The sequence below is a fragment of the Musca autumnalis genome, unplaced genomic scaffold, assembly GCF_047663935.1.
Source record: "Musca autumnalis isolate F117 unplaced genomic scaffold, ASM4766393v1 scaffold_1, whole genome shotgun sequence".
NCBI lineage: Eukaryota > Metazoa > Arthropoda > Insecta > Diptera > Muscidae > Musca > Musca autumnalis.
In genome coordinates, this window is record NW_027411644.1 from 217,113,090 (window position 1) to 217,140,036 (window position 26,947).

The 26,947-nt window shown below is 34.2% G+C and overlaps 1 protein-coding gene and 1 non-coding gene across 3 annotated transcripts in view; one reads left to right on the top strand and one right to left on the bottom strand.

The window, feature by feature from the left end:
• Positions 1–26,703, bottom strand: part of tnc (tenectin) — a 185,514-nt gene extending 158,811 nt beyond the window's left edge. For both annotated transcript variants that reach the window (XM_073960179.1, XM_073960178.1), the window contains exon 1: positions 26,178–26,703. The gene's annotated coding sequence lies outside the window, so the exon portion shown is untranslated. The remainder of the gene's footprint in view (positions 1–26,177) is intronic.
• LOC141391599 (5.8S ribosomal RNA) lies at positions 21,188–21,366 on the top strand. The gene has a single exon (XR_012409687.1). It is a non-coding gene; the product is annotated as a 5.8S ribosomal RNA (ribosomal RNA).
• Positions 26,704–26,947: the final 244 nt, after the last annotated feature.

The window sequence follows — 26,947 nt, forward strand, 5'->3', positions numbered from 1 at the left end:
ACACGCTTACGCAGATTAGGTTAAGCATAAATTTGCTGTGTGTTTTGTTTATGGCTGGTAATGAAATAAAAAAACCGCTTAAATTTTTGTGTGTCCACCAAATTTTGTTGGTCACTCATCTATCCATAAGAAGAAAGAAAGAAAAAAAAACAAAGAACAAAGTGTGTTTACCCACAAGAACGCCTCCAACAAAACACTTCAATTGACTCACGTTCCAAAAAAGTTAATTGAACTGATTTCATTTAAATTTTGTTTTTAAACGTTTCTGAGTTCTTGTATGGCGGTAACCCCCCTCTTGTGCTACACACCAAAACTTTCCCTGGCCATGTCTATTGCAATTGAGCTTTTCTTCTTTTTTTCAAAAAAAAAAAGTCCAGTTTGAAATCTCTTTTTTTCTTCGTTTGCCAAAAGCAGCAGACGACTCTGTTTGTTTTGTCTCTTTGCCATTCTTTTATTAAAGTTCTTTTGAATCGATGAATGAATACCAGCCAGCAATGAATAAAAAAAGCATCGTGAATGATGATGAAAAATGAACTCTTTTTTTCGTTGGGTTTTGTTTAGTAAAGAAAGTTCAGTTTCTTTCTTTTTGTTTACAATTTCAAACAATTGCTATTGAAATAAAAAAAACGACGAACAACATAAAAATGACCCACATAATTATCAATGACATGAATCATTAGAGTTCTTTAAGAAATTGTATTGAGGAACAAAAAAATGATGTGACAAGGTAACGCATGGGATTTATGCTAAGTTAGGTGGTGAGAAGTTTTGTGGCAAAAAATATGAGGCAAAATTGAAGTCAGACATATACATAAGTAGGCCTTTCGTCTCGCCATAGAACATCAATAAATGAAAACAAAAAACATCCCAGGAAGAAAGACATAGATTTATCAATAATATGGAATGAAAGGAATCTTCTAAACGAAGGGTCGAAAGTACTTATAGAGAGTTGAACATTGCTAAAATACTCAACCATGGGGGCTTAAAAACTGAACTGAAAAACTGAACACCATGTTAGGTTTTGGAATATTTGGAAAGCACATATGGATCTAATGGATTTAATAAGGCGAGCATATGGCTATAACCCCGGTAGGTGGATACGAAAACAAATTTTAACAAAATGGCGCCCAACGTGGGATTCCTTTTTGTAACAATCTTAATTTCATTTGGCGCCATTGTCTTTCAAGTTAGGTTTTGAAACAGTTCTTAGGCTTATTTGGCTGCAATGGATTTAAAAAGGCCAGTATGTGGCTATCACACCGGTGGGCCCCGGCATAGGTGTCATTATTGCCTTTTATATTCACGGTGTGAATATCAAAATATTGCACCCAATCTGTAGTTGGAATTGCATTGATGTTGTTCGAAAATAGGAGAAATTGAATTGCCGAAAACACATTATTAGCAAAGTGGCGCCCGACATGGGAATAATTTATGTGGCCATCTTAATTTCATTGGGAGCCATTGCCTTTTATATTGGGAGCCATTTTCTTGAAAGTAATGTTTTCAAAGAGTTGCAAGGCATATTTACGAAACCAAGTTTTTAGCAAAATGGCGCCCAATATTGTATTACTTTCTGTAATAATCTTCATTACATTGGGCGGCATTGTTTTTCATGTTGGATTTAGAAAGGCCAGTATGTGGCTATCACAGCGGTGGCGCCATACATGATAGCATTATTGCCATTTGTGTTCACGGTGCAAATTTTTATAAGTGGCGCCCAATCTGTATTTGGAATTGCATTAATTTTATTATAAAATAGAACAAATTATTAGCAAAGTGGCGGTTAACATGAGATTACCTTCAATACAGTTCTTAATTTAATATGAAGCTATTGTCTTTTATATTGGGCGCCATTTTCTTTGCAAGTGATGTTTTAAAACAGTTGCAAGTTATAGTTGGCTGTAATGGTTTTATAAAGATGACATATTGCTACCGCTCCGGTAATACCCGGTCGGCATGCAAGACATAGGTTAGCTTTATTCAAAACAAGGCTACTTGAAGATCCATAATTTTTAATATATTCCACAAACATGATCATCCATAACATACGTGTATGTTCTGAGACACACTTCACCTCTCACTTCACGCCTCAAACATTTTGTTAACCCCATTTACGCTTATTTTTGGAGTATTTTATGGACGGACTAGGGTGTAATATTCTTTTAAATACCTTTACGAATCTTAGCCCCAAGAAACTCGCAAAAATGGGAGTGAATGGGGAGAACAAAATGCTTGAAGCGTGAAGTGAGAGGTGAAGTGTCTCTCAGAACATACCCGATAATCAATTTTACCTTGGGGGCCATTGTATTTGGAATCGCATTGCTGTTATCCTAAAACCCTAAACACATCCAACGTTTGAGTAAAGTTTTGTGTCATTTCTGGTAGAAGGAAAAAGACAAAGTGCTGCCAAATTTTAATTTTTCTTTATTCTTCTACCAGAAATGACACAAAACTTTACTAAAACGTTGGATGTGTTTTCAGCTTAAGATAGAACAAAGAAAATTCCCGAAACACACATTTTTACAAAGTGGCGCCCAATTTGGAGTTAGTTTATTAATTTCAGGGGGCGTCATTGTCTTTAACATTGGGCGCCACTTTCTTCAAGTAATGTTTTGAAACCGTTGCGAGGAATATTTGGCTATAATGGATTTAGAAAGGCGAATATGTGGCCATCAAACCGGGGGTCGCAGAAGAATCATCAATTATAGTGGCTTCATTGTATTTTACATTGGGCGCCACTTTGTTCAAGTAATGTTTTGAAACCGTTGCTTGTAATATTTGCCTATAATGTATTTGGAAAGTCGAGTATGTGACCATCATATCGGTGGTGGCCAGAGAATTCATCAGTTTTAGTATATTCCACAAATTAAACTTTAATAAGATCACATTTTTACCTCGGGTACCATTCTTGACCTCGTAAGAAAAACGTTATTCCAGTGCGAGATTTAAAAAGTGATGCCTAAAATGTAGTTGGAACTTCATTCATCTTATTTTAATGGAAAACAAATTAAAAACCCATGTTTAGCATAGTGGCGCCCAATATGGCGTTCGTTTCTACAACCATCTTAGCATTAGACTGCAACGAAATGAAAGTAAACAAAAATAACCAGCTCAGCGATACCTGATTATGCAGAAAATAGCAGGGATTTATTCGACAGCAGTAAAGATAGCTCAATGGTGTTGTAAGCTCAAAGCTGTTATCCTACAAAGCAGCGACGGTGCACCACCAACTTTCCGCTAAGTGGGACATTGAAATCTCAACCCAATGTCAGTCAGAAATGTACAAGGCCAACTATAATGAAGCTGCTCGGGTGAAAGAGTACTTTGTAAGCACGCTTTAGCTGCAGAAGTGGAGCATGCAAGGTATAAAAGGGAATCTCTAGATCAACGAGTTTATCAGGCAGGCTTGGATAGCATTCACACTGACATGGTTACGCAGGCAGTACAGAGATACAGTGTGAATGCCGTACTTCGAGACCACCCCCCATCCAAGTGGTTTTAGCCCAGTTAAGATCCGGACGATGCAGCCGCCTCAATTCGTATTGGGCCCGAATTGACGCCACGATACCCAACACATGCCCAGCATGTGGATTGGGACCACACGATACACTGCATTTGTTTAGCTGCCCAGCTAACCCCACTCACCTGTCTCCTGATTCCTTATGGACTGAAAAAGTGGAGCATGCAATTTGACTAAAGAATTTGAGAGCTTTGAATATCAGACCGTGGTCGTCAAGAAGTAATCTATAGAAATTAAGTTGACTGTGCTCAAACTTGAAAGATGGGAAAGCTCAAAGAGTGGCAGAGGGACTCTAGAATTTGACACCATATGAGTTCAACCCGTTGCAGATCAATTGTGATGATTGATGCCGATACAACATGCGTGAGTTGCCAGCAAAAAGACAGACGTTGTAATTCGACTTTTGTTCGAAGAGAAAGGTTCAGCAGCAAGTGCTGCATCGCGTTGTCATGGAAGATTAGCTCCATGGATCAACAAAAACACCAAAAGTTGAGAACTTCTTTGGGCAGGATTTGATGAGGAATTATGCTCTACTGAGAGCAGCTACATGTCGGCATTTATTTTCGAATAAGAAAATTTGGGCCAACTTAAATGACTCCGCTTCAGTGACGGATGTGAACTAATGTCCCTACACACAAGCTATGGACTCTAAATTTCGTCATTTACTTTCCAAGAAGAAAACCAAGTTGGAATATGAGGCAACGGTGGAATAAGTTTAACTTTGGGCCAACTTAACTGACTCTATTTATATAGTATCCAAATATCGGCATTTACTTTCTCATAAGGTAGCCTTGTGGGAATACAAGCCAAATTTGGTATCAGTGTGACTTTGGGCCAACTTAAATGACTTCGCTGCAGTGATGACTGTGAACTCGTGTCCCTGCACATAAGCTATGGAATCTAAATATCGGCATTTACTTTCCAATAAGGAAGCCTAGTTGGTATATTAGGCAACTTTGGAATAAATTTGACTTTGGGCCAACTTAAATGACTGCGGTTTCAGTGATGACGGCGAACTCATGTCCCTGCACATAAGCTATGGAATTTTATCAATTTATACCAGCCATGTGATGTGAATGAATGATGAATCTGACCCTGAGCAATATGTTACTCCTTGCAGTGACTACATGACCTTAAGTATATATTAAGGTGATGACTTTTCGATTTTTTTTCTTTCTAGAAAATGTGTCCCCAAGAATGAAAACTATAGCAATTAAGTTGGTTGTTGTGGTGAAGTTGCTCAACAAAGAGGCTCGGAAATTCATGTGATTGTGTTTTTTTTAACCCAAAATATGAATTGCTGTCCCTTTGGCCATAATTATTGATTTTGAAATTCGGATTACTAATTTCGAATAAGAATTGTATTAAAGACTGGTCAAAAATTGTAGAAAATTTGCTATAATTTCTCTAGTTTCACTTTAGAAATTTATCTCAGGGTATTGTTTATATATTTTTTTATTTCAAAGAACGAAGAAAACGAAATTAGATTTAACTAACGGTTGTCATAGGTGATGAGTCTTCCCCCAATGCTTATAAATTAAGTAATCAAAAATTCTTTTGAGGTTAAATTTTGAATGATTAATGATTGATTTGGAAACAAAATATAATTAAAGAAGAATAGAAAAATAAGCATAAGAAAAAAAATTAATTCAAGATATAAATTAAAAAAAAAACAAAACTTTTTTATTTTTTGCAACAATATTCTAAAAATAAAAAGCAACTTTTGCCATTGGGAATTTTATGGAGTTGAAGAAATGTAACAAAACATGGGACATTTGCTAAGATGTCAAAAAGAAGATAACGTATTTAATGTGACATGGTTTAGAGGAATATGTATAATTTTAATTGATTTGAAATTCGAATTTGTTTGATTTTATGGGAGAAAGTGTTGATGGCTTCTTAATCAATCAATGAATGGGATTTGTCACCATATTGAAGGCATTTGGCATTAGTCAATAGAATTTCAAATCAATCAACAAATAAAAGTGATGAAGCTTGGTTCCTTCACCAGCAAAATAGATGTTTATATAGTTCCTTCGAGCTTATTTGAAATCAGGCACAGAGTAGGTGTTTGAGGTCCACATATGTATATCAAAAAAAATATATTTAAATTAAATATTTTTTTTTTACAAAAAAAATTAGCATAGATTTCTCAACAATATTTGATGAAAAGAATGTTCTAAACCAACCAAAACAAAGGGTCGAAACTACTTATAGAGAGTTGAACATGGCTAAAATACTCAATCATGCGCTGGGGGCTTAAAAACTGAACCGAAAAACTGAACACCATGAATTTAAAAAAAAAATAATAAGACTCACGTTGGGCGCCACTTTCTTTCATGTTAGGTTTTGGAATATTTGCAAAGCACATATCGATCTAATGGATTGAATAAGGCGAGCATATGATAATCACCCCGGTAGTTGGGTATGAAAACAAATTTTAACAAAATGGCGCCCAACATGGGATTACTTTCTGTAATAATTTGAATTTCATTGGGCGGCAGTGTCTTTCAAGTTAGGTTCAGAAACCGTTCCTAGGCATATTTGGCTGCAATGTTGCGATTAAAAAAAGTCCATATTTACATTAGGCAATTTTCCTTATGGCAATTGCCAGTTTGTGGGTGAGAGAGGGTGTTGAGAGGCAAAGGGTTAAATGGTCACGTCTCTCTCCTTCAAACTGACAATTGCCGCAGGAAAAATTGCCTAATATAAATATGGACTAAGAAAATGTTTACTCTTCTTTATAAAAATTAGCTTTATTTGGTTACCAATCTTTTTTGTAGATTTTCTACAAATCAGCCATAGATGATGCAATTGTCAATTTATTTTAATTTACCATTTGCTTGTATTATTTTTTCTTTTTTAATTTTTGTATTCCATTACATACTATCTACCAATACTTTTAAAAAATATATTCCCAATATATATTGAAACAAACAATATTTTATTTATCATTTAATTAACGTTTAAACAAATCTTCTTTAAATTAATATGCAACTTTGTGCGATAATCGTTAATAATATATTAAATAGTGATTAATTTGCATTTCATGTGGATTATAGAAAATTTTAATCTTCATTAGTGATTCATGAATAGTTATTGAAAGTTTCAATCAAATACCAATTTAATGCTGGTGCTTTTGTCAAAATAAACAAAGTGTCAGTTGTCAGTTTACCATTATTCTTCTTCATCATCAAAACATTGTTTTGAAGTGATAACAACTCTTTTTATGGTAATACCACGTCAGAACATGACAAGCGATAAACAACATAAAAAAGAAAGAAATATATACAAATAAAATATTGCTATAAATAAATCATAAAATATATAAATATAGCATTTCGAAGTAATGAATCATTTTTAAAAGAATTCGCGTTGAAACAATTGAAACGTAATTTGACCATTTTGGAAAAGTACAGAAAACGAGTTCCTAAAAGAAATTTTTATGAAAGCAAACAAAGAGTTGATTAAAACACGTCTAGGCGACCTCTTACAATTGTTGCGGAGGTTCTAAACTCTTCCATAACGCTGAATAAAACGACATAACACGACATACAACCTTTAACCTGAAAACATATCCAACGTTGGAGTACAGTTTTGTCTAATTCCTGGTAGATGAATAAAAGACAAAGTGCTGCCAAGTTTCATTTTTTATTCTTCTAGCAGAAATGACACAAAACTCTACTCAAACGTTGGATGTGTTTTCAGCTTTACGAAGGGTGCAATTTTGTGTAAACCTACACTAACGCATTTCCCCTGACGTTCAAAATTCGCACAATTTTCACACAGAATTTTTTTCTTTTTCAGCATTTTCGTAATTTTTTCGACGTTTATCGCTTTCATTTTGTTTTGCCCTATGGACGCCCGCAGTGTTGCATTTGTATTTCCATTGCCACATGCAATACAATACCAAGTTTATAGGGAGACAGCGAAAAAAATCACATCCCACAGCATACTGCACTTAAGTCACTATGACGACGAAGATTTTAAAATAAGGCAACTACTACTGGCCATCGCATAACATGAATGGAATAGTACAAGCTTTGATAAAAAATCCCTATAGAACCCAACAGTGATGCTGCCTATGTACGACTAAGCAGGGAAGCAGGTGCTCTACTTGTTAGTCAACAACCTTAACAAAAACGTGCCGGCACATGAAATCAAAAAAGGGCAGCAGAAAGCTTAGTGCCTAAACAATTTTCCTCAGCCACAATATGGGTTGGACAAAAAAGTGGATTTTGCAGCCAAAAACCTCCAACTATGACACTTTCATTCCACACTCCTACATATTTAAGGTAAGGTGACCATTTGGTTTTTATTGCCTCACCACATATTTACTCACTATACTGACATCTAAGTGAAATAGTCCAGATAAAAAAAAAACTATTAAATCCACTATGTCCACCTTTTTTGTTTGTGTACAAGAATATGCAATTTTTTGGTTCCTTTTTAAGGTTTTGTAAAAATCTGATTTATATCCCCCAGCCATTTTTTTTTCTCTTCCTCTCTTAGAAAAAGTCTAGAGTCATGTGATGCTATAATCCTGTTTGCCGCAGTTTGAATTTTTTTCTGCTATGAACATTATTTGCGTTTTTGTTTTTTATGTTATTGTTGTTGTTGTTTTTAGTTGCAGATGCCAAATCGAGATTTATTGATGACCCAACTGTAAATGTTATGCTTATATCATATAACAACAAAAATAGTGATATTACATTTCAAAATTGCAAAAAAAAATTACAAAAAATTATTGAAGGATAGACGCAGTAGTTTTTGAATGGCCAAAAACCACAGGGTGAAGAGAAATTAATTCATTGAAGAATGATTAAAAATAGTCACGAATCGAAGGACCAAATGTTAGTAAGCACTATTGTTTGGTCAAAAAAAAAAAAAAATTCTGGAGTTATAAAACATTGATAACATAAGAGGAAAGATAATGGAAGCGATTGCGTCCACGCTTACCAGCTCAGCAATAACTTTTTATTCTGAAAGTAATATAATATTAGTAATAATAATTGTTGCACAAACATCCCATACGGGACAAGGGAGACTTCTCTGATATCAGTGAGTGCACCCCAATTCATATTAGCTCAATGATATGGGACCTACTGTTTATCGCCGAGTCCGAACGGCGTGTCTTAAGACACCACTTTGTAGCGAAGTTTTACATGGCTGAAATGTCGCCAACATTACTGAGGGGTATTTTGCCACCGTTGAATATGTTAATGTTGACTGGCCGGGGAATCGAACCCACGACCTTCAGCGTGCAAGGCGTGTGTGCATACCATTGCACCACTGTGAAAGTAGCAATGACTTATTCGACAGCAGTACAGGTCACCCATGGAAGGATTACAATGAAGCATCAAAGAGCAAAAGAATGCATAACCCAACAGGCATTGCAAGACTCTTAGTTATAACCTCAAAGCTTTCATCCCACCAAGCAGCAAAGGGATGCCAACAGTTTTTCACAGAGGAAGGACATACAGTCGGAATCTACAAGGAAGCTATTTGGGTGAAGAAGTCCTTGGTAAGCAAGCTTTATCTAACGACAAAAACCTTGAGAAACGTTTAAATATCGGCATTTACTTTCCAATATTAAAGCCTAGTTGGAATGTGAGGCAACTTTGGTAAAAGCTGGAATTTGGACCAAATTTCAATGATGACTGTGAACTCATGTCCCTGCACATAAACTATGGATTTTTATCAAACCATGACCGCCATGTGATGTGAATGAATGTTAAATCTGACCCTGAATAATGTGTAACACGTAGCAGTGGCAACAGGACCAGTCAACACTGGAATAACTTGGACTAAGGACTCATGTTTAATAATGATTGTGAACTCATGTCTTTCCACATAAGCTTTAAATTTTTAACTATTTATAGCAGCCATGTGATGTGAATGAATGTTGAATCAGAGTCTGAGTAAAGAGTTGGTCGTAGAAGAGGGAACAGGACTAGCCAACTTTCGAACAAACTGGAATTTGAGCCAGCATTATTGACTCATGTTTAGTATTGATTGTGAGATCATGTCCCTGCATAAAACTGATTTTAACAAATTTTTGACAGCCATGGAATGTGGATGACCCTAAGTAAAGTGTTAGTCGAACCCGCGGCAACAGAAGCAGCAAGCTTTGAAATAAGTTGGAATTTGAAACTACGATGAAGACTCAAATTCAGTAATACTTGTGAACTCATGTCCCTGCACATAAGCTATGGATATTTATGCCTCTGAGTAATGTGCTAGTTCTTGCAGTGGCAGCAGGTCCTCAAGCCCATATGTATGTATGTTTAAGAGTGATGACTTTTCGACACTTTTTTAAAAAATTGTATGTATAAAATAATCCTAATTTCTTACAGCCATTCTTTATACACTGTTATGTTGTATCCAATCGCCTTTCTGTCGAAGAAATTTAACCAACATTAAGGACTCATGTTTAATAATGATTGTGAACTCATGTCCTTCCACATAAGCTTTGAATTTTTACCTAATTATGACAGCCATGTGATGTGAATGTGAATTTTGAATCTGACTCTGTGGAAAGAGTTGGTCGTAGAAGAGGGAACAGGACTAGCCAACTTTGGAATAAGTTGGAATTTCAAACAACCTTAAGGACCCATGTTTAGTAATGCTTGTGAACTCATGTCCCTGCACATAAGCTGTCGATTTTTATAAATTTATGACAGCCATATGATGCGAATGAATGTTGAATCTGACCTTGAGTACAGTGTTAGTTCTTGCGGTGGCAACATGACCTTAAGTCCATATGTTCGTATATTTTAAGGTTATGATTTTTCAACTTTTTTACCCAACAATTTTTGGAATGAAGTTTTGTCTATTAAAAATTAAAATAAATACAGAACATCTCAACCAAACCAGACAAAATTTCTCGGAAAGCCATATAATCTGTGAAAAAAATTAGGCATAGATCATAGAAATCGATAAACATCATGCTCGGGTATATATTTGATAATCCTATGCAATGTTCTGGGTTTCTAATACCTTAGGCAGACGGCAGCGTTAATTTGCTTTGAGATCTGCATTTAATTTTTGCCTGACAGACGACAGTTTCTGCATTTGCGAAACAGCTGATTGCTGGTAGACAACTGTTAGCCCTGCAATTTGTTGTTTTCCCAGAGTCTCAGAGCAAGAATATGCTCTCGCTCCTACATGAATATGGGTTCTCTTTTACGGTATTGCCATACTGAAATACCTAAATGCCCTTTAAATTCAATTTGATTTTGTGCATTAAGAATGGTTATAGTGCAGGAATTAATTTGAATTAAGGTAGTTAAAGCAAATTAACGCTGCCATTCAATTATGTATAAAAAAATTGCCCAAAATGCTGAAAAATAAATTTTAAAATAATTTTGTACCTGAGGTTTTGTTTTTTTATGTAATTATATGCTGGATTTTAGATTTTATATGTAAGATTTTATTTAATCTTAAATGATAATTCAGCAAAATTTGATAGCATAAAAGAGGACATAAAAACCGTTCACCCTTTATGTCCTGCAACTAGTTTTGCAGAGACTATTTCTCTTCTTTCCTTTTGTCATTTGACCACATCAAAAAATATATTGAAATTTTAGGTAATGTGTGTTTTTATTGTTTTATGCCAAAAATTTATATGCGGTCTGTTGTTTTTTAATAACAATAAAATATAAAATACTAGATATCCTGCGCTTACCTTATGTAAACATGAAATATGTTACCAGCATTTATATTCAAATAAATTTCAAAAACACCATGCCGCAGCAGCAGTAATATTCAAACAGATGTGACTGACCAACAAAGGTAACAAAAAGTTGGCTTTAATCTTTTTTAAGGGATGAAAAGGAAACATGACTTTTTTGCCAAAAAATATTTTAGAGGATTTATTTTTTCTCCATGTCGAGTAGATAGAAAATGACAATAAAATTACAGACCATTTTAAAGTTGTTATTCCCTTATTTTTTGTTTGTTATTCACTTGTCTGCTTCCGTAGTATTTTTCTACGGTTTTTTGGCAATTGTTCAACTATTTACTTTCGCTGAATTTGAGATTTTTACAGAGGAAGTTCAAGGAACTTTAAATGGGGAAAAACGAGCGATTTTTTTTTGGCAATTGAGACATGATAGAACATTTATTTTTTATAGAGATTAGGGTAGCCAGTTGGGAAACTGTTCCTATGAGGTAAGGTCCATGCAAGAAACGCATTACAAATCTCCTTACTAACCCATTATTTTTATAAGGGCGTCGCCAGCAAGAAGTAGTTATTTTTGTGACACTAAAAGTCGACGAAAAAGTGTTTACATAAGCAGTTACGACCTTTAGTAGCCAAAAATTAACTACTTAATTTGTCGAATTGTAATGGCAAAAAAAAAATAATTACTTATTTACTGCGACATGCCCTTATTAAAATATTAGGTTCGAAACGATTTTTGTGAGATAATATTTGTCAAAGATTTAGCTATCCCATTTTGAGGAAATTTGGCCATGTTTAGTAATGCTTATGAACTCATGTCCCTGCACATAAGCTCTTGAGTTATATCAATTAATGGCAGCCATGTGATGTAAATGAATGTTGAGTCTGACTCTGAGTAAAGTGTTGGTCGTAGCAGTGACAACAGGACCAGCCAACTTTGGAGTAATTTGGAATTTGAACCAACCTTAAGGACCTGTGTTTAGTAATGATTGTGAACTCATGTCCCTGCAAATATGCTAGGGAGTTTTATCAATTTATAGCAGCCATGTGTAGTGAATGAATGTTGAATCTGACTCTGAGTAAAGTTTTGGTCGGAGCAATGGCAACAGCTATCTTTAGAATATGATGGAATCTGAACCAACCTTAAGGACCAGCGTTTAGTAATGATTGTGAACTCATGTCCCTGCACATAAGCTAGGGAGTTTTATCAATTTATTCCAGCCATCTGATGTAAATGAATGTTGAATCTGACTTTAAGTAAAGTGTTGGTCAGAGCAGTAACAACAGGACAGCCAACTGTGGAATAATTTGGAATTTGAACCAACCTTAGGGACCTGTGATTAGTAATGATTGTGAACTCATGTCCCTGCACATAAGCTATGGAGTTTTATCAATTTATGCCAGCCATGTGAAGTGAAAGAATGTTTAATCTGACTCTGTGTAAAATGTTGATCGTGGCAGTGGCAACAGGACCACCTATCTTTAGAATAAGTTGGAATCTTAACCAACCTTATGGATCCAAGTTTAGTAATAATTGTGAACTCAGGTCCCTACACATAAGCTAGGGAGTTTTATCAATTTATACCAGCCATGTGTAGTGAATGAATGTTGAATCTAACTCTGGGTAAAGTGTTGGTCGTAGCAGTGGCAACAGGACCAGCCAACTATGGAGTAATTTGGAATTTGAACCAAACTTAAGTGCCAAAATAGAACTATTTTTTCTGGAGACAGTCTCTTGTTAAAATAATAGATTAGTAAGGAGATTTGTAATGTGGTTTTTGCTGGAATCTTAGTTGTCAAAAATTTAGCTATCCCATTTTGACATAATTTTTCCGAGAGAGCGGAAATACCACATTTTTTATTAATGCAACTTTTTTAATGCAAAAATAAATTTAAATTTTTCATTATTAATCATTTTTGAAAACTTTTCCATAATATATACATACATATTTGTTTATTTGAAAATAATTTCCAAAAGAACTAAATTTATTTTAAAATCACAATATAATTACCGTAGGGTGTTGAAAATGTCATTATGTTCTTCTCTCTGTATTTTTGGCCATAAATTACACGTTGCGGTGCGTAAAAATGCGACGACGACCAGGAATATCCTCCAAAGTATAAGCATGGAAACACACAATAGAAAACTCTTAAACATATCACAACAATTACAGCAACAACAGCACAAATGCTCATAAAACACAGAAGGTCAGACACGATATCTGAAGGATGTGCCTGCCGTCTTGTGTTGTTATTGTGTCGTATAACTCCTGATGCTGATGTACTGCCAAAAATAAAAATTGGTGGGAGAGAAGAGGGCTGTCATCTCGTTTTGCTATAACTTCAATAGAAGAGAAAACTCAATGCTATTGTTGTTGCTAACACAAAATTTCGTATTCTTTTATATACGAAATTTGTTGGATTGTTGTCTAGTCAATGTCTGGCAATGAAATAGTTAAAAACAAATTCCAACAGGAGGACATAAACAACACAAGGAAAATGATGTAGAAAACATCTAGAGGGAAAGTTGATGTCTGAAATAGAAAGGGAAAATGCCCAAGGAAATTGACAGGCTTTTAAAAGGGAACACAACAAATCTTGTGGAGAAAAGAGGAAGAAAAATTCGAAAAAATAAAATTTAAATTCAATTGTGAATTTAATGTTTGCAAAGCTTTTACCCAAAACTCCTTTAGTTGTAGTCTGGTTTCAAAGATTTAATTCAATTTAGCAGTAATTCATTTCACCTGTTTGCGCCGGTCTTTTCTTTGTAAAGAACATTGACCCCTGTCTTGGCTTTTGACTTTGGTGGCTATGTTCTAAACTTTAGACACAATTATGAAAGCTACATAGAATATTTCTATTTGATAATTAGTCAAATCATAAAAACAACTTCAAAATTTTATTTCAAATTCTAGTAGTTGTTGTCTTTTTGTTCTAAGCTAAAAGTCCATTAGCATAAAAAATAATTTCATTAAGAATAACAGAAAGACAAGAAAAAACGAATGTCGTAAAACTAAAAGAAATGGCACAAATGCTAAAAATCCATAAACAAATTAAGAATATATTTTTTGAGAGGCACAAAGGGTTCACAGTTTCGTTATGTAAATTCTTTTTGTAGTTTTAACCCTTTTCGGAGGCTAGTCCACAAGTTCCATTTCATTTGCCATTTACTAGTCAGTCTGGTCAATATTAACAATTTTCTTAATTGAATTCAAACATTTATTGTTGGTGACCACTCAAGTAATGATGTCATCCTGTTGTTTTTTTTTTGCGGACAGGTCAAGAATTCCGTTGTCTTATTTAAATTAGAACCTCTGTGGCCATCAGCCATCATTAATCATAAGGTAAATTAAGCGGTTAATGGTTTACTAAAGTTTATGTAAATGACAAAATAAAAATAAAAAACAACGGTTTGGTAACAAGAAAAATATATTCATAATTGGTATTGTCTCATAACAGTATTTGTTTGCTAGAAGAACATCTATGTTGTGACGTAAAACAAATTGGACCGAGTGGAAAACATGTATTCTGTGTTGGACAACCTTAGAAGAAGATGAAACAACAAGAATTTTCTCAGTTCTACAGTGTCAACGACATCAAGTTTTGATCTTCAACTTGATTTGAGATCAAAGTTTTTTGGAATTAAATAATTAAAATTGACTGACAATATTTTCATAATAAATTTTTGGCTAGACATTAAGAATATGAAACAAATTTTTCGAAATCGAAGTGGATTTTGGCCTACATAAGACCTACAAAAGGCAAAAATAAACCATTAACAGCTCTAAAAAAGTCACAATTTTGAGCTTTTAGTTGCGGATAATCTAAACATCGAAGAGTTGGCATTTACATTCCAATAGAAATGCCTAATTGGAATATGCCTAATTGGAGTCTGTTGGAATTTAAATCAAATTTAAGGACCCATGTTTAGTAATGATTGTGAACTCATGTCCCTGCACATAAGCTATGGAGTTTCAGCAATTATACCAGCCATGTAATGTGAGTGAATTTTGAATCTGACGCTGAGTAATTTGTCAATCCTTGCAGTGGCAACAGGACCAGCCAAGTTTGTAATAAGTTGACATTTGAATCAAACTTAAGGACCCATATTTAGTAAAGATTGTGAACTCATGTCCTTCCACATAAGCTATAGAGTTTTATCAATTTATACCACTCATGGGATGTGAATAAATGTTAAATCTGACTCTGAGTAAAGTCTTGGTCGTAGCAGGGGCAACTGGACTATCCAACATTCGAACAAACCGGAATTTGAGCCACCATTAATGACTCATGTTTAGTAATGATTGTGAACTCATGTCCCTGCATATAAGCTAATGATTTTAAGAAATTTATGACAGCCATGGGATGTGGATGAACCTTGAATCTGGCCCTTAGTAAAGTGTAAGTCGAATCAGTGGCAACAGAACCAGCAGGCTTTGAAAAAAGTTGGAATTTGAAACAACGATGATGACCCATATTTAGTAATACTTGTGAACTCTTGTCCCTGCACATAATCTATGGATTTTTATCAATTTATGACAGTCATGTGATGTGAATGAATGTTGAATCTGATCCTGAGTAATATGCCAGTTCTTGCGATGACAACAAGACCTTAAGTCCATATGTATGTTTAAGTGTGATGACTTTTCGACCCTTTTACTCAAAAAGTCGTTCCTTCATATATATTTTCCAGACTTCCTACAGCCATTCCTTATACGCTGTGATGTTATAACCTATCGCCTTTCTGTCGAAAAAACTCAACCAAACCGATTATAACCATTCCATTTGGCATAACAATTCGTAGCCCCCATTGGTCACAGATAATGTGACATGGCAGTGTTTCATGTCCCAAATAGGCTTCTATATTCGAGAGAAAATATCGACTTTAATCGACTAATTACCTTTAATTGAAGATCATTTTAGTTACAGGTAATAATCAAAATGATCAAAAGTCCGCATTAGCTTTTCAGTAGAGAAGCCTAGTTGGAATATACGCCAACTTTGGAACTTGTTGGAGTACGAGCCAACTTTAATGTCCCATGATTAGAGATGACTGTGAATGAAAGTTAGAATTTGAACGAACCTAAGGGAGCCATGTATAGTAGTGATTGTGAACTCATGTCGTTCCACATAAGGCATGGATTTTAGTCAAGTTATGACAGCCATTTAATGTGAATGAATGTTGAATCTGACTCGGAGTAATGTTCTAGTTCTTGCAGTGCAACAGGACCTAAAGTCCATGTTTATGTGTAAGAGTGATGACTTTTCGATTTTTTTTAAATCGTATATATAAAATAATCCAGACTTCTTGCAGCCATTCTTTATACACTGTCATGTTATATCCAATCGCCTCTATGTCGAAGAAATTCAACCAATCCGATTATAACCTTTCTATTTGACGTAACAATTCGTAGCTTCATTTGGTCACAGACTATGTGTGAAGCAGAGATCTTCAATAAACCACACACAAAAGCGAGCCACTTAGGTACATACAAATGTTTTTGGTTCTCGAGTATTTTAATAGGGAGTGTGTTCTCCACTCGAGTATTTTTACCACATAATATTGTGCATGGTTTTGTTTATGTTTTACATTGGGGGGGATGTTACTTGTTGAGTGGGTGAACTCATTATCATATACGTGCTTGAGCCACTTGTTCCACTCTATCTCTCAGAGAGCATAAGACAATCGATTGAGTGACAATTGTTACTTGTTGTGCCATGAGTGAGAAGGTAAGGCATAAAATGTTACCGAGTGCGTAAACGACATGGTAAAGTATACCCGAGTGTCTATGAGTATGTAATTTAAGAGAACTTGTTTTTTGTGTGGCAATCAATACGTAGGCTTGTTTTTTTAACAAGTGGCTCATGAGTGTCAAATTGCATTTCTCTGGTATGAAGGAAGTGTTTCACGTCCCAAATAGGCCTCTATATTCGAAAACAAATGTTGACTTTTACCAACTAATTACCTTTAATCGGAAGTTGATGATCATACATACTACTCGAAAAGTCTAAGGGTCGGCATTTAGTTTCCAATAGAGGAGCTTAGTTAGAATATAAGCCAACATGTTGAAATATGATCCATCTTTAATGTCACGTGATTAGTGATGACTGTGAACTCATGTCCTTCCACATAAGCCATGGATTCTAGTCAAGCTATGACAGCCATTGGCTGTGAATGAATGTTGAATCTGACTCGGAGTAATGCCTTCAGCCTAGGCATCAACTGTTGACAAGAGTATGGCAAAATTTTTTAAATCCACTATGAAGCCCATTTTAGTTGATTTTAAGACGACAGGATAAAAATCGACCTCGAGCAGCTTTGAAAAATCCATAGGTCGAAAAGTCAACTTTTAGTCAACTTTAGCAGATAGCAACTGGAAATTCTTTCCAATATGGAAGCCAATTTCCAATATGAGCCAACTTTAGAGACTCATGTTTAGTGTTGATTGTGAACTCATGTCCCTCCACATAAGCTATGGATGGATTTATCAATTTACAACATTTTAAATCTGACCCTGAATAATTTGTAAAGCCTTGCAGTAGCAACAGGACCTTAATGCTTCGGCAATTGTGCAACAATAATCACTCTTATCGTTTGTAAAATAGTTTCCAACTCAATAATTTTCATATAATTTTTTAACCACATTAACAGCCACAAATAAATAGATTTTTATGTGCAAAAAACCATTTATCATTGGAATTCCACTTTCTGTTGGAAATTAATTTCCATTTGGTTGGTCTTTATGGGGCCAGCAGACGGAAAGTTCCTGTAAGTGTTTTGGGTGGTGGTCAGCAGCAGCAAACATGAAGAAGCTGAAAATAAGTGAATTCCGTTTAAAAAGCCACAATACTTTCCCCTTCCCCAACTTCATCAAATAGAAATTTAAGTTTTCAAAGGTCTTCTTCTTTGCCATTTCACAAAAAAGAGGAAAATTTATTCAATTGGTAACTGAATTACAAGTATTTTTTCTACAAATGAGGAAATTTTCTAAACCACTTTTTCCACAACTTCTACTACCACTGATGCTGGACAAGAAGAACCACCACCAGTTTTCTGGTAAACATCAGCAGCATCTTTCTTTCCTAGGAAGTTTCTCTTTTATTTCCAGCTTCTGTGGCAAACAAACAAATACAACAAAAAAATCAACTTCGTTTAGATTACAAATGTAATTGAGAACATGAGTGTAAAAGTGCTAGTCAGTGTGTGTGTTGTTCGATTGTGGTGGCATTGCGTTTTCTTAAGCGATTGCTAACTGCTGATTATGGCCAAAAGATGAAAAATGGCCATTAGAGATATTGTCGTCTTATGTGTGTAGTATGTCTGCTCTTTGGTGATGATGTTAATTCTAATTTATGTGCTGTCGCTTAGTTTTCTTTCAATCGAAATATTTGGTTAGATTTCTGGTTCCGGAAACCAGTATGTGTAATGAGAGATAAAAAAACGTGTGCAATTTTCTCCATTTAACTATTTTGATAATATAAATATTTTTTTTCGAAAGGAGAAGAAATTCTTGAAAATTGTTGGCTTTCCAAAACAGTTTTTTCTTTGGCACCACCCTCTAGCCTGCCTTCAGCAATGGCTTAAACCAATCAATTGCAGTGCTCATTTGCTTTTGGCTCAAATTCAAAACCTTGACCAAAATTCCATGGTAACAGTTACAGTTAGTTTTATATTTCATTTGACATTGGCTTTGTTTGCAAAGAGCCAAAAAAATCAAATACTTTTTGCCGACCACAGCCGCTGCGCTAGACGCACTGCTTGATGGCATGATAATGTGTAACAAGTAATTGATTGGGATAATTAAGCAATAATTCAATCAACCATCGATACAATATTCATGAATCATTTATGACTTGTGTGCTAGAGGTGCTAATGTTGTTTTTTTTTTCAATATTATTATAGGTGGCTGGTTTTGTTTGGGGTCGAGTAGACATGGAGTCTGAGATGGAATTTATTCTCAGAATAGAATTGTGGAAAGAGAATTTTGAATGGAGGTTTATTAATCATTGTGAACTCATGCCCTTCCACATAAGCTATGGAGTTTTATCAATTTATGGCAGCCATGTGATGTGAATGAATTTTGAATCTGACCCTGAGTAAAGTGTTGGTCGTAGCAGTGGTAACAGGACCAGGCAACTTTAGAATAAGTTGGAATTTGAACCAACCTTAAGCACCCATACTTAGTAATGATTGTGAACTCATGTCCCTGCACAGAAGCTATGGACTTTTCATCAATTTATGACAGTCATGTGATGTGAATGTATGTTGAATCTGATTCCGAATAATGTGCTAGGTCTTAACATAACCTCAGGTCCATATGTACGAAGAGAGTAGGCAATTGTCTATCGCCAATGACATCTTCAGGTTAAATTCTACAGTCTAAAGCAAAGCAAGTAGATGAGGGTAAGTTGTGGTGATTACAAAAGAACGGTGAAACAGGTAGTTTGTAACTAGTTTTTCTAGCTTTATAACAGGGTTATAGAGCTTTTGTATAGTCTTCTTGATATATCTACTCCAACCATTTGCCCACCAACTTACCCGATTTTGTACTATCTCCATAACTACCTTTTTGCCAACAAAAATGGCAAAAATCACCTGCCCGAAATCCAACTAATTTATGTATTAAATTAGCTTAAAGTTTCGAATATATCAACTTGTTTTTTTTTATAAAAAAAGTTGTAAATTTGTTTTTACGTTAAATAATTTTTTATGAATGAGGGAATAATTTGCCAACAATCCTGTTGTACAATATCTACCTGCCATACCTCCCAAAAATTTTAGCAGTCTTGCAACTATTTTTACTCATTTGATTTACGAAAACAAAAAATAGAACTGGCTGGCTGGATGGCTGGCTATTTGCCGCCATTGCCATGGTCTAGCATCCATTGCTCCGACACACACACCAACACACTGATTTCTCACAGACTTTTGTATATAACTTTCAGACAGAGTTGTTGGTTGGCAAAAAAATCCTGATACCATGATTTTTATGCTCATATAGACTATATGTGTGTAAGAATGTCTGTGTGTGTATGAACGCGGGAGTTTTGGTATGCATTTTTTTTGTTTATTGAAACGTTTAAACGTAGTTTGACTGACTGCTGTGGTTTTTCATCGTTATTTTACCGGCATTTTGTTACTGAAGTGCTGCTGTTTTATTTATGAATGAATTGTTTTCGAGTTATTTTCCACAGTGTGCTGGAAAGTTTGAGGCAGGGCGGGGAGAGTATGTGCAACGGCCGGTATATAGTTAAAGTGTTTGGAAATTTTTGCAAATTGTTTTCTTTTTAGAATTATAGAAAATTATTAAACTTTATTTAAATGTTTAATTTTAAATTGGGAATTCTATGGGATTAAATGAAAAGAAACGTTAGATAAAATTAAATAAAAGGAACTGATGTCGACAAAATGCCAAAAAATTGAACGTTAACAGTTTGGAAACGAATGGAAATGGAACACAAATTCACCTTTTTTGGTGCAGTTGATAATCTTAAAGTCGCCCTTTTACTTTCCATTAGAGAAGCCTAGTTGGAATATAAGCCCTTTTTAAGGACCCATGTTTAGTAATGATTGTGAACTCATGTCCCTGCCCATAAGCTTTGGAGTTTTAGTAATTTTTGATAGCCATGTGATGTGAATGAATGTTGAATCTCATGCTGAATAATGTGTAAGTCCTAGCGGTGGCAACAGAACCAGCCAACTTTGGAATAATTTGTAATATGAACCAACTTTAATGTCTATGGTTCAGTGTGGTGTTTGTGAACTCATGTCCCTGAACATAAGCTATGGAGTTTACTACATTTTTGACAGTCATGTGATGTGAATGAATGTTAAATCGGATCCTGAGTAATGCCTTAGTCCTTGTAGTGGCAACCGAACCTTAAGTTCATATGCATGTATTAAGGTGATGACTATTAGACTTTTTCTCATTTTGTTCCCCTCCAACGAGGAAGCGTCTGTATACAAAACAAAAATAAATTATTACTATAAGCGGTGGATCACTTGGCTCATGGATCGATGAAGGACGCAGCAAACTGTGCGTCATCGTGTGAACTGCAGGACACATGAACATTGACATTTTGAACGCATATCGCAGTCCATGCTGTAAGGTACTTTAATTAATTTTAGAGTGCTGCTTGGACTACATATGGTTGAGGGTTGTAAGAATATGCTAAATAAGTTGCTTAAATAATCGATTCCTTGTGAATTGTGTTTTGAGCGCATGTTATATTACTGGATTCTCGATTTCTTTGTAAATCATATAGAATTCATAATATTAATAGTCAAGATAGAATACCTCATTGAAAAAATCCTAGTATTTTTCATTGAATACATGTTTTTTTCAATTAATTGAGGAAGGTCTAGCATAAAATTTTTTTATGAACTAGAATTGTCTCCTTTATGTTCAAAAAGAAAAGGTTTTTTCATTATAATGATGGTTTTTCTATAAAATGTATAACTAAATGTTAGTATTTGTTTATACAACCTCAACTCATATGGGACTACCCCCTGAATTTAAGCATATTAATGAGGGGAGGAAAAGAAACTAACAAGGATTTCCTTAGTAGCGTCGAGCGAAAAGGAAAGAGTTCAGCACCTTGTCAGTCACCTTGTCTTTATGGCAAGTGTGAGAGCCAGTGTATGGAGTGTTCAATTTCTAGTATGAGAAATTAACGATTTAAGTCCTTCTTATATGAGGCCATTTACCCATAGAGGGAGCCAGGCCCGTATAACGTTAATGATTACTAGAGAACATTTCCGAAGAGTTGTGTTGCTTGATAGTGCAACACTAAGTGGGTGGTAAACTCCATCTAAAACTAAATATAACCATGAGACCGATAGTAAACAAGTACCGTGAAGGAAAGTTGAAAAGAACTCTGAATAGAGAGTTAAAAAGTACGTGAAACTGCTTAGAGGTTAAGCCCGATGAACCTGAATATCCATTATGGAAAATTCATGGTTACGATTGTTATATGAATAATATAGCAAGAATGGCGTGCTTTTTTTCCATATGAGGACATTGTAGCGTCAAGATGCTTTGTTATAAGCTCAAAGCTGTCGTTCCACAGAGTAGCAGCGGTGTGCCACCATATTTCCGGTAAAGGTGGCATTAAAATCCTAACCTCATGTCAGTTAGGAATTCACAAGGCTATCTCAAAGGAAGTCACTTCAATGAAAGGAGTAAAGGAACGTTTGAGGAACTCCCAAACATTTGTAAGAAACGCAGAAACTCTCGTACCATTGCCATGAGCAGTATATTAAGGACTAACTTAACACAGCTGACATCAAAATATGATACTATATGAGTAAAAACGTCATCACCTCAGCATATGGTCGCGTTGGCCAAAGGCTGAGGGTATGAAAATATAGTCCCAATATTGAAAGAAGAATGAAATTATACATCCAGAAATTCATAATAGGTCTGTACGTTAACTCAAAAGTTTGTACAAATTTGTAAACATTTTTACAAAATGCTGTTCGATAACAACATTGTTCAGTGAAAGAGAAATGAGAAGTACTTGCATGAACTCGTATGTGAGCCACAATTTAGAGAACATAAGTCAAAACCCTCGTAAATCTTGGGAGTTTTTAAATGAATGCTTGGGGAGAAAGGAAAATATGTTTAAGAAATGATACGGATGAAATTGTTAATGATGGCAAAGTCATGTGTAACATGTTTAACGAATATTTCTTAAATATTCCAAAGATCTTAAAAGATAACATTACATGTCGAGAAAGTGATCACTGCAATGATCTAGACAGCCTTAGCCAATGTCAAGAAATATTTTCATTGAAAGCTATAGATAAAACAGAAATGGAAGAACTGATTGGAAATATTGATACCAGTAAATGTCCCGGTTATGATGGTATTGGTGGTAGAGTATTAATTGGATCAAAAACTCATATCAGTGAACATCTAGCTGAAATTTTTAATGAAATAATATATACATCTATTTATCTTGATGTCCTAAAAATTGCTAAAATAGTCCCAATTCCCAAATCAAAAAATGCTTATAAAACTTGCGAGTTTAAACCCATAGCTTTATTACCATTAATAGACAAACTATACGAGAAGTTAATTCATAAGCAGATATCAGATTTGCTGGAGCAAACTGGGCAAATGTATTCAATGCAATTTGGTTTTAAAAAATGCAGCGGGACCCAGGAAGCTGTTGTCAATGTTGTGAACCTAATTTGTGAAAGTCTGGATGCAAAGCTTTTGATCTAATTGACCACGAGATCCTGCTTACAAAATTGCCTTACTATGGTATTCTAGGCAAAGAGCTCAAACTTGTGAAAAGCTACCTCCAAAACAGGAAACAGTTTGTTGAAGTAGACGGAATAAAAGGAGACATTGGTGTAGTAGAACACGGAGTTCCACAAGGTAGTGTTCTGGACCCCTTGTTGTTTACTATATTTCTCAACGACATATCGAATTTAAATCTATATGGGAGATTAATTATGTATGCGGATGATATAACCCTCTTATATCCATATAATCATGAGCTGGTTCTAAAGGCCCAAATAGAACATGATGCAGAAGTTTTAATGGAATATTGCAGAATTAATAAACTAGTAATTAATCCCAATAAGACGAAAATAATAAGGTTTAGACCTCGATGTCCACAAATTGACTCCAACTTTTATGTTTCCATAGGAGGAAAAAGCATATCTGAGAGTCAGTCTGTAAAATACTTAGGCATACATATGCAAAACAATCTGACGTGGGATGTACACATGGACTCATTACGTATGAAAATTGCTCCTGCTATTGGAATTCTACGAAAGTTTAGAAATAAGTTTAATATTAAAACCAAACGCTTACTATATAATTCACTAGTGCAAAGCCATTTTAATTAGATGGCAATTATATATGCACATAAGAAAACTACTCACTTGAAGTCACTTCAAAGGACGCAGAATAATGCAATAAAGATTGTTTGTAACTTGCCTCGATTATACCCAACGTACGATCTTTATAATAATGTTTGCAGAGATGTACTTTCATTGTATAGATGCTATAAATTACAGATCCTGACATATATGTATAAATCTGTAAGGAATATTGGATTCAACTCAATTCAATTCAATGCCAATCAAACTTTGGTAAACACGAGGAACTGTACAAATTTAGGAGTTAAAAGATGTCGTTTTGAAATGACAAAACAACGTATTGAACATAGTGGATGCTTAGAATTTAACCATTTGCCCAATCACATTAAGAATCAATCACAAATATCTCACTTTAAAACTGAACTAAAGTCTTTCTTGTCAACAAATGTAGGAATGCTTCTGACGTAAGTCATCTGAAATCATATAAATAATAACATTTTTATTTTCAATATCTTTTGATGTAATTAAAGTAATGCTAACCGTTCTTTAAAACAAAATGAAATGTTAATATAAAATAAGCCTCAATAATGCCTCAATGGCGCTGGGGCAATATTTAAGTAATGTAGATAAATAAAAATGAATTTAATAAAAAAGTAGTTGCAAGATCTTGCAAATACTTTTTACTTGTGAAGTTATCGAACAGGCCTAATATTTGGTAAAAAATATAAATAATAATGGGTTATGTGCTGTTTATATTAGAGCTTTTTGCAGGGTTAAACTTCTTTATAAAGATTTGTTTGAAATATAAGCAATGGAATTGACATTTAAAACCCAGTCGGTTTGTTAAATCCAGCTGTATATAAACGGGGTATTATTGTAGACATTTTTTGTAGCCCTAATTATCTACAATCTAGGCCTAATAATAAGAAATATGTATTTACATTAAAATGCATAGAAAGACTTTGTAAAAGGTTTGCTATATAATGTCCTGATGAAATTGGAATAAAGCCAACAAATAAATTTTTCAAAACCAGCATCAATTCCTAAGAAATTATTTGTGAAAAAACTCAATATGTGCAGGAGATAGGTAATTTTCCACATTTCTCTTACAAATGTTTTCCTCCTAGAATTTTTGGATATTTTGTAAATTTTTCGTCAAAATTTATGAAGTTGCAATTTCGATCTGTAAGATATTTCTCACAGTTTTAAATACATATTGGCTATAAACTAAAGTTAAGAAATTTTTTTTATTATGTTGAAAAAATTATGTATTTTTTATAAAAAAAAAAATAAAAATTCTTATTTTGAAAATAAAAAATATTTTTATGACACTTTATCAAATGTATGTATGTGGAAAAGTGGTTCTTATAGCACAAATTGTGATGCAAACATCACTGACCAGGTGAAATATTTTTTTTAATATTTTTTTTCCCCAAAAAAAAAAAACAGTTTTTTAATTTTTCACAGGATATTTGAAGTACAAATGCCAGCAACAATTGTTTCTAGAGGTTACATTTATACGGTCCATGTTTAATATTTTGGTATGTTTTATTTGCAGTATTTTTTAAAAAAGATTCCATGGTCAATAACCAAAATTTTCCAAATGCAACGCTGAATATTTTCTTTAAAATTAAAACCATTTGAAAACCATGTAAACATAAATAATGTCAAAAAACTGTCATCAATTTACTTCGACAAAAGCACAAGAGATTGGTGGGTCCAGCACATTATTAACTTCAGAGTCTAAGAATATCCATTATCCTTTTACAAGATTTTTCTATGAAATTGTTAGGTCTCGAAAAATGGATAGATTCACTTTCAGCATATATTTTCTTAAAATATTTAGGTTTTTTTTTCAAAATCCCACAGTTTTACTTAAAATATTATGTTATTTTTTATTTAATTTTATTTATTACATTTTTAGTAGGAAATTTGTTCACTTCCTTTATTGTCCTTTTGAAGTTTGCCACTTCTAAATTTCACTGAAAATTTTTGCATTTTTAAATATTCTTTTTGTCTTTTTGAAATAATAAAATATTTCCAATTATTTTCAAGGGTTCCATTTTGATGTTATTATCCTTTTTAAAACACTTTTAATTCTGTTTTTCGTTTTTATTTTCTCACACACACCCACTCACCTTTTACACCGGAACAAATTGTTGAAAATCCACTTGGTTTTCGGCACTCAAATATTTCGTATTGTATTTCGCACTTTTTTGTGTGTTTTCAAATTTGAATTTGTGTGGTAATCCTTTTGTTATCCTTGTTTTGTGTTTGTTATTCTTATTAGAATTTCGCACTTTTTTGTTTTTTGGTTTTTCTTATTTAGAATTCGTTTTCGTTTTGTGGTTAGTAGTATTTTTAAACTTTTTAATAAGAATTATTCTTTTCGTTTTTATTCAATAAATTTCAGTTACTTTTCAAAATTTTTTTTAATTATTTTGTTTTTCGTAATTTTTTGTTTAAATTCTTGTTGGTTAGTTCTGCTTTACACTTGGAAAAAATGTATGCAATTTTTTCACAATATTTTTGCGTTTTTATTTTTTTTAGTAAAAAAAATATTTGTTAAAAATATTATTTTATTTTTATAAAAAAACTATAGATCTCGGTGTGGTGTGTGGCACCAGAGGAGATACAACCGCTTCATTAAATTCAAAGAGACTCGGAGTCATAACTTCTCAACGCTTATTTATATAGCCTACGTTAAGCGGCGATTTTTTTCTCGTTTAGAGAAAAGGCAAGTAGCCGCAGCAGCAGTGCTTTTTAGCAGCGGCAGACACACACAGCAGCTGTATCAAAGTGTAATTCCCAACGACAAGACACACCAGCCAAGCCATGCAGCCAGCCAACAGTTGTGTGGATAGATGGTGTTAACAGAATGCTGGACAGTTAAAGAAGAAATTCCCAA